Source organism: Poromitra crassiceps (assembly GCF_964638095.1).
Source record: "Poromitra crassiceps genome assembly, chromosome: 8".
Classification (NCBI taxonomy): Eukaryota; Metazoa; Chordata; class Actinopteri; order Beryciformes; family Melamphaidae; genus Poromitra; species Poromitra crassiceps.
Window position 1 is genome coordinate 40,497,455 of NC_139629.1, and position 8,483 is coordinate 40,505,937.

General features: G+C 47.3%; 1 protein-coding gene across 1 annotated transcript in view; it reads right to left on the reverse strand.

Moving 5' to 3' along the window:
• The window catches only part of LOC310781379 (semaphorin-3B-like), a gene marked incomplete at both ends in the record, with an annotated part of 101,091 nt that overhangs the window by 23,750 nt on the left and 68,858 nt on the right, over positions 1-8,483 (reverse strand). The gene's annotated exons all lie outside the window — the stretch shown is intronic.

The window sequence follows — 8,483 nt, forward strand, 5'->3', positions numbered from 1 at the left end:
CACACACACACACACACACTCTTCATCTCAACCACAAGGCATCACAACACTTTCTACACTTTTCTCCCATGGTTTTGCTGTAACTAATGTCTCCCACGCGACGAGATCAGAGGGAGGGAGGGGCTGTGGATCAGAGGGAGGGAGGGGCTGTGGATCAGAGGGAGGGAGGGGCTGTGGATCAGAGGGAGGGAGGGGCTGTGGGTCAGAGGGGGGGAGGGGCCGTGGATCAGAGGGAGGGAGGGGCCGTGGATCAGAGGGAGGGAGGGGCCGTGGATCAGAGGGAGGGAGGGGCCGTGGATCGGGCTCTGTCCGTGATAAAACAATTTGATATTTCGCTACAGCCACTGGTCTGATTTTGATGAAACTTGGAAGGAAAATGCGTCTGCGCTGTTCTGCAGTGTTACAAAAATATGACTCTGATTGGCTTAATGGGTGTGTCCTCCTAATTAAAGGTCACGATGTTTAACTCGAGCGCGACATCTCAGACATCGCCCGTCTGGTTTTGATTAAAGTCGGAGTGAGGATGCATCTCCGCTCTGTTGGAGCGTTTAAAAAACACACTGATTGGCCTGATGAGGAAGCTCTAATTACAGTGAAGGTCAAATCAGACGTCCCATCTCAGACACCGCTGGCACCATTTAGACAAAACTTCATGCATCGTAGCGCTGTGTTGTTCTGGCATTTACAAAAATTACACTAATTAGCCAAAATAGGGATGCTGTAATTCCTACACTTTAAAAGTCTGACTGAAAGAAAACAACTTCAGCGATCCTCACAAATGTCAATTATTCACATTTTGGTACGGTGTTGTTTTTGTGTTGAAACCCATGACACTGATTAGCCTGATGGGGGCGCTATAATCAAATTTTCAAAAACCATAACTGCTACACCTCTGGATGGATTTTGATGAAACTTGGAGGGATGATGTGTCTTGTTACTGGTCTCTGCATCATTTGTCTACTTGTTTTGTTATGAACTGCACTACAGGAGAGCCAGCATACACAACTCAGCTACAAGCTGTCAGGTTTGTCCTTTTCCTCCCTATGTATTTCTAGCACTTCTTCCTGTAGCTGTTAGCTGTCACAGCTACAGTCTAGAGACTTGAGTTTTCATTGTTTATTTAAGTCACAATAAATCAAACTTTTGTTTTCTTTTTGACATTTTTGTCACAGATAAGAGCAGGGGATGTTTTTTTATCAGCCCATCACAGCCCGCAGAGACAAAGCTGCAGGAAACCGAGTCGTGGCGCTCGTGACAATCCTGCGCTCTATAAATAAATGACTTGACTTGAATCTCGGGGTACCAAATACATGAATACCTAAAACAATTGAATCAGCTACTTTCTTAGTGTCATACTTTACAAAACAGAGTTACAGAGTTTTCTGTCTTTGCTGACATACTTACATACCGTAAATTCCGAACCCTTGAACCCTTGAACCCTTACATATGGTAAGTAAACATTAAAACACAAAAAAAAAAAAAAAAAAAAAAAAAAAAAACATTAAAACACCCGCGGCTTATAGTCCGGTGCGGCTTATATAAGAAAAAAATAGTCAACTTTGAAGGTGCGGCTTATACACCGGTGCGCCTTATAGTCCGGAATTTACGGTACTTTACTTTTCCTCTAGTAAAGCAGATAGCTTTGGGTTTTGGACAAAACAAGACATTATTGAGGACGTCATCTTGGGCTTTGGGAAACACTGATCCACATTGTCTGACATTTTATAGACCAAACAACTAAACGATTAATCGAGAAAATAATCAACAGATTAATCGGCAATGAAAATAATGGTTAGGTGCAGCCCTAGTCTACTCTTTCCTCATCTTCCCTCATTCTCTCTCCGTTCCTTTTCTCCGTCCTCTCCTGACTCCTCTTCCCAATCTTTTACTTCTTCATCTCTTCTCCTCCTCTTTTATCTTCCATCCTTTCCTTCATTCATCTCCTCTCCTCCTCCCCTCTCCTCCTTTCTCCTTTCCTCTCTCCTCCTCCCCTCTCTCTCTTCCTACCCTCTCTCTTCTCCTCTCTCTCCTCCTCCCCCTATCCTCTCCTCCTCCCCCTCTCCTCTCCTCCTCTCCTCTCTCTCCTCCTCCTCTCTCCTCCTCTCCTCTCCTCCTGCTGAGACAGAGATGTTATTGTAGTGATGGAGACAGTCAAGCGTATCTGTTCTCACATTCCTGTCGTTCCTGCTGCTTCAGGTGGCCTCCGTGGAACCACCGCGCTGCAGGAAGGCTAATCTCATCTCATCACACACACACGAACGCACGCACACACACACACACACACACACACACACGCGCGCACACACACACACACACACACACACACACACACACACAGAACGCACACGAATGCACGCACACACACACACACACACACACACACACACAGTTCCACAGAAAAGCGTACACACCCACATACTGATATTGCCGCATCGCAATCTACCCAATCAGCCGTCTCCCGCAGGGCACAACAGAGAGGAGTCTGGGTAGTCTGCAGGCCGCAGCGTACACACGGTTCACTCCCTGCATCCCTTCTTTAATATATCACTCCTTCATTATTACTGTCTTTCTTTCCCCCCTTCTTCTTTCTCAGCTTTCTAAATCACAATGCAGCTGTTTCATTCCAACCCAGAATAAAACGTTGGTATTTTAACTTTCTGGAAATCACGGATATCAACGTTTCTGAACCAAAAAGCCATATCAACATCAAGTCCTCCAACCACACGAGAGTTTCCAATGTCAATTTGAAAATGTTGGTTCATTTGAAAATGTGGCCGAGGTTCCAACGTTAATTTGAAAAGGTTATGCAAATAAAACCACTTCAGTTATGTTTAGGCAACTAAAACCACTTGGTTAATGTTAGGGTTATGGGTGGGTTAGGGTTAAATAACAGAAATGTGAAATGACTTGCAGTTGCACTGTAAACTTTGAACACGCTGGGACTCGAACACACGGCTCTCCGGAGGCAAACGCCCTCCGCCCACCCCGACCACAACACCCTTACTTTCCACGGTGATATTTCAATAGCAGACTTGTCGTTATTTACACGACCACTAGAGGTCTAGGCGTTGATATACATGTATCATGAAATGTTGATATGCAACATATTTGTGGTTCACAAACGTTCAGATTCAACGTATCCGTGGTTTGTAAGTTAACGTAAAATACCCTCTCCCTTCGCTGCTCAAATCTCTCAGTCTACATCACTCCTCTCACATAATACTCCTTTATCATCCCTCCATCTTCTTCTCCTCTCTCCTCCTCTGCTTTCCCCTCCTTTCCCTCCTCTTCCTTTCCCCCGTTTCTTTTCCCCTCACATCTCCCAAAGAATGTTCCCACCCGCCTCCACTCCTCTCATATATATCCAACCCTTTATCATCTCCGTCCTCGCCTCCTCCACTCGTCTTTGACATGATACTTTATGGCGTCTCTTCTTTATGACATGGCATAATATATATACACACGCTGTTTGCTTTGGTGGACACTTTCATCCAGAGCACCTTTATGTGTCGGTTAGAGAATGGATGAGCCAGAGTCAAACACAGTTCTGCTGCACTGGAAGATTTGTAGCCCAACCTAGTGAAGTTTGAGTTTTATTGCGAGTGGAACCCATTTGGGCGGAGATGAAAGTCGGTGGCGTTTGAAACCTAGCATGAACAGCAGGCTTCCCGGGTGATCCAACTGTAATCGGATAAGAGCGAAAACGCCTAAAACACAAGTGTAAGTGCATCCAAAGATGTTCTCGATGTCTCGATGATCCAAACGAGCTCCAGAGGCGGTCGCATTAAACGGTAGAAGAGTTATGATGCGATGCGTCTCCGATCCACAGATATCAAGCTGCGTAAGTGGAAATAAACGTCCATGTGCCGATCCAGGAATCAAAACAAAGTGGATGCGAGAGGAACGCCCGCGTGAAATCATGGTTTGTCAGGATACTCGTGGATGGAGAACAAGCATGACAAAGTACTGTCAAATTTACAGAACAAGATCGCTAAACTTTAGAAGCTGCAGGAACGTTTTTCTTCTGTCAGACTCTGATGAAGAGTCTCAGTGATCTACAGCCCAGCTTAGCAAATCTCTCTTTCATCGCCATGTGACAAGTTTAAATTCAGAAGGACAAAAAAGCCAGCACTCAAAATAAATCCTTTTGGGTTTTTTTAATACCTTCAAGCAGCAGTCTCAGACAATGTGGACCATCTTTGGACAAGTTTAAATTCAGACTGACTTAATGGTAAATGGCCTGCATTTATATAGCGCTTTTATCCAAAGCGCTTTACAATCAGTAGATAGTCTACATTCACCCATTCATACACCAATGGCGGCAGGCTACCACGCAGGGTGCCTGCACACCATCGGGAGCAAGGAGGGTTAAGTGTCTTGCCCAAGGACACAACGACGGCAGCTGGGAGGGAGCGGGGATCGAGCCGCCAACCCTTGCGTCATTGGCCGACCCGCTCTACCTCCTGAGCTAAAGCCGCCGAGCTAATGCCATCCCAACTCTCTTCTAAACCTCTCGTTTGTTTGATTTCTGACTGTAGTTATTTCTTATCTTTATCTTTATTGTTTATTTGAGCAGGGACAGTACACAATAAATATATTGCACCAGAAATAGCTAAAAGCTCATTTGCATCTGTAGTCCCTGGGCACACAGAGTCCTGTGCGCACACAGTACATATCAAATACAGCAATTAAAAGAAAATCCTAATATCTAAACAATCAAGATACATGACAAAAAATGATACTTACTATTAGCAAGGTAATACATATACAATGCGCATAACAGTGAAATAGAACACAGAGGTAGATAGCAATCCACTAAAATCACACATTAGCAAATGAGGTGATGGTGAAAATTTATTATCCTCTTTAACAGCATTAAATGGTTATGGACACTTCACCTGAAAATCAATACTCGGAGAGTAGAAAATATGAAGACATCCTCCTCTGTCCGCAGAATTATCGATTTTTCACCTTTTGAATCGATTTCAGGCACCAAGGAGAAATGTGTAGAAAGACAAGTGAGATGGGACTTGTGCAATGAATGTTCCTAATTCTTTGTGCACCTATGTGTGTTGCTATAGAAAATATTGTATTTTAATAGCATTGCTATCATTGCTACAGTATCTTCCTCAGTTGCAGAAAACCTCTGCTATCTTCACCTCTTCTTCACCTCTTTTGTATTGTCTTTCTGTTTCTCTGTCAGCCACTCAGCCACTATCTCATCCCTACAGTCAAGCCCTCTTTCTGGGAGCTTCTCTCTGTGTGTCTCTCTGTATCTCCTCTCCTCTCCTTTCTGCCTCTTATCTATTCATCAGGTATTCATCTCAAATCCACCTGGACTTCCCATGCAGGATCGCCCTGGGTGTCTCCTCTCTCTCTCTCTGTTCCTCACTTTCTCCCTCCCTCTCACTATCTCCTCCATCCATCCATCCATCCATCCATCCATCTGTCTGTCTGTCTGTCTGTCTGTCTGTCTGTCTGTCTGTCTGTCTGTCTGTCTGCCTGTCTGTCTGCCCTACAGTATGTTCTCTGGAGGATTGTGCTTCTTGTGTCTTCTTCTCTAAACAAAAATGCTCTGTTTACCCCCTGAGGGAAGATAGCATTGTCTGGCCCACAGCCTCAGCCCCTATCTGTCTCCCCTACCTAATTGTCTGGACAAACCCCCTGAGGCGAACGCCCCTATCCTCCTCAGCCCCTCCCCTGAACGCCATCCCCTCCTCCTCCTCCTCCTCCTCCTCCTCCTCCCCCTCCTCCCCCTCCTTGTCACCTTTCTGACCACACTCTCTCTTTTTCGTCCCCCCCGCCCCCCTTTCCTCCACCTCCCTCCCTGTCTAGCATGCTCCCCTCTGGGTATAATGTGTCTATAATAGCCTCCATCTTGTCTGCTCTTTCACCCTCTGGCTACAGCTCCTTTTCTTTCTTCGTGCCACATTTCTTTCCTCTTTGCCACTGTGGCCATATTGATCTGTGGCCATATTGATCTGTGCCCATATTGATCGCTGAAGAGCTTCATTCTATCTCCATTGGAAGAAGAAGAAAACAGCAAAACGCTGGCATGATTCATGAAAGCACAGTAAAAACCCTTGATGAAAAATGTAATCTGTCCAGTATCTCCTTCCTCTCTCCTCGGTTTGTCTCTCTCTCTTCTTCTCTGCCTCCCTCTCTCCATCTCCCCTCTTCTCTTCCACAGCCCTCTGTCAACCTCATCTTATACCACTTCCAGACCAGTGAGCAGGGTTGAACCAGGGCTACTTGACCCGTGTTCAACCCTTCTGTCAATTGACACCGAGTCAGTCAACCCAGGAGAGATGCAATTAACAATTAACGTGGACTGGAAATGGACGGGGCTGCAACACGTCATATTCAGCGGGTAGCTGAACGCACGTCACGCTTCGCATGTCATATTCGACATTCGACATGAACTGATGTCAAACAACATACCGTCAAGCCATTCCTCCCTCTTCATTCCTGCCCTCATCTCTCCTTCCCCCCCTCTTTTCTCCCACCTTCTCTCTGTCTGGCCCTTCTCACGACTATTCCTCCTCTCCATCCCTTCATTTTACTGCCTTCCCCCATCCCTGCTCTCTCATGTTAGCCCTCGAGCTATAAAACACTATTTATTCCCCTCCCTCCTCCTCTCCTCTCCTCTCCTCTCCTCTCCTCCACACCTTGTTTTTAGCTGCAGCTGTCACTCCCATCCTCTCCACACGCTTCAATCCTCACCACAGACTGTCCCATCCTGTCAAACACGTTCTCTCTCTCTCTCCCCGCTATCCTTTCCTGTTTGTGCATCCTCTCCTCTCCTCTCCTCTCCTCTCCTCTCCTCTCCTCTCCTCTCCTCTCCTCTCTCCTCTCCTCTCCCTCCCCTCTCCTCTCCCTCCCTCTCTCATCTCCTCTCTTTCCTCTCCTCTCCTCTCCTCTCCCCTCCCCTCCCCTCCTCTCCTCTCCTCTCCCCTCCTCTCCCTCTCCTCTCCCCTCCTCTCCTCTCCTCTCCCTCCCCCTCTCCTCTCCTCTCCTCTCCTCTCCTCTCCTCTCTTCTCCTCTCCTCTCCTCTCCTCTCCTCTCTTCTCCTCTCCCTCTCCCCTCCTCTCCTATCCTCTCCCCTCCCCTCCTCTCCTCTCCTCTCCCTCTCCTCTCCCTCTCCTCTCCCCTCCTCTCCTCTCCTCTCCCCTCCTCTCCTCTCCCCTCCCCTCCCTCTCCCCCCCCCCCCCCTCCTCTCCTCTCCTCTCCCCTCCTCTCCTCTCCCCTCCTCTCTTCTCCTCTCCTCCTCTCCTCTCCTCTCCTCTCCTCTCCCTCCTTCCCCGCATTAAAAGAGGACGATTGAGCGGATGCGGATGTGGGCGCTGTCTCGCATCGGGAACACTGCCACACACTGCCACACACTGCCACACACACACAGACACAAACGCACGCACGCGCGCGCACGCGCACACACACACACACACACACACACACACACACACACACACACACACACACACACACACACACACACACACACACACACACACACACACACACACACACACACACACGAGCAGACGTCCAGACACGGAATCAGATGAGAGAAACGCCTGAAAGCTCAACCTGTAAACAAGCCCTCAGTGTCTCGGGTGTCATGTGGTCATCCGGCCACAGAGAGTCCCGTGTCTCCGGCTCCAGACCTCAGAGCATGACTCTCAACACAACAACAAGCAGCAGCAGCACATAGCACACGATCCAAACCTGTGAGCTGGCCTCCTTCAAGTTTCCACCAACAGAAGACACCAGTAAACACCAATCAGTTCTTCAAACATCACAGTTTTACGAGGCCCGGAATTGTAATTTGAACAGTCCAAATAAAATGCAAGTATGTCACAGTATTGAAGTATTGCACGACTGCCTGCCAAGCAACAACATGAAGAGAGCCAGACACGCTAACAATGAGCCATATGGTCAAATGAGTGTAGCGTGATGAGATTGGATCCATATTAAAGGACATAATAAAGGACATATAAAAGGCAGCAGCTCCAGACTCCATCATCTCAACAATAACAACTGTCCAGTGGATTCAAAAAGATCCGAGCCCATGAGTCTGTCTGTGTCAGAGCACGAACACAGCAGGCTTTGTCCAAATGAAGACAACTGTGAGGAACGTTCAAAAACTTTACACTCGTATTTGACTGGAGCAGGAGAAACTTTACACTCATATTATTTGACTGGAGCAGAAGAAACTTGGAATAGCACTTCAGTGTTTCCCCTTGAAAATTGTTCAGGCCTGGAGGGATTTTGAAATGTAACCCGACCGCAACGGTGGGGGCCCTCGCTGGTGACGCTAAACTTTTAGCTAATCTGTTCGCATCTATGTTGGCAATGGCATCCCAAGTATCATCATGCTATTACGGGATGCGATGCGAACAGTTGTATTATGGGATGTGCGTTTCCCAGGCAACGACACACGTTGACACGTTTTGGAACGGTGCTGCATGCTGGCACAATGCTCC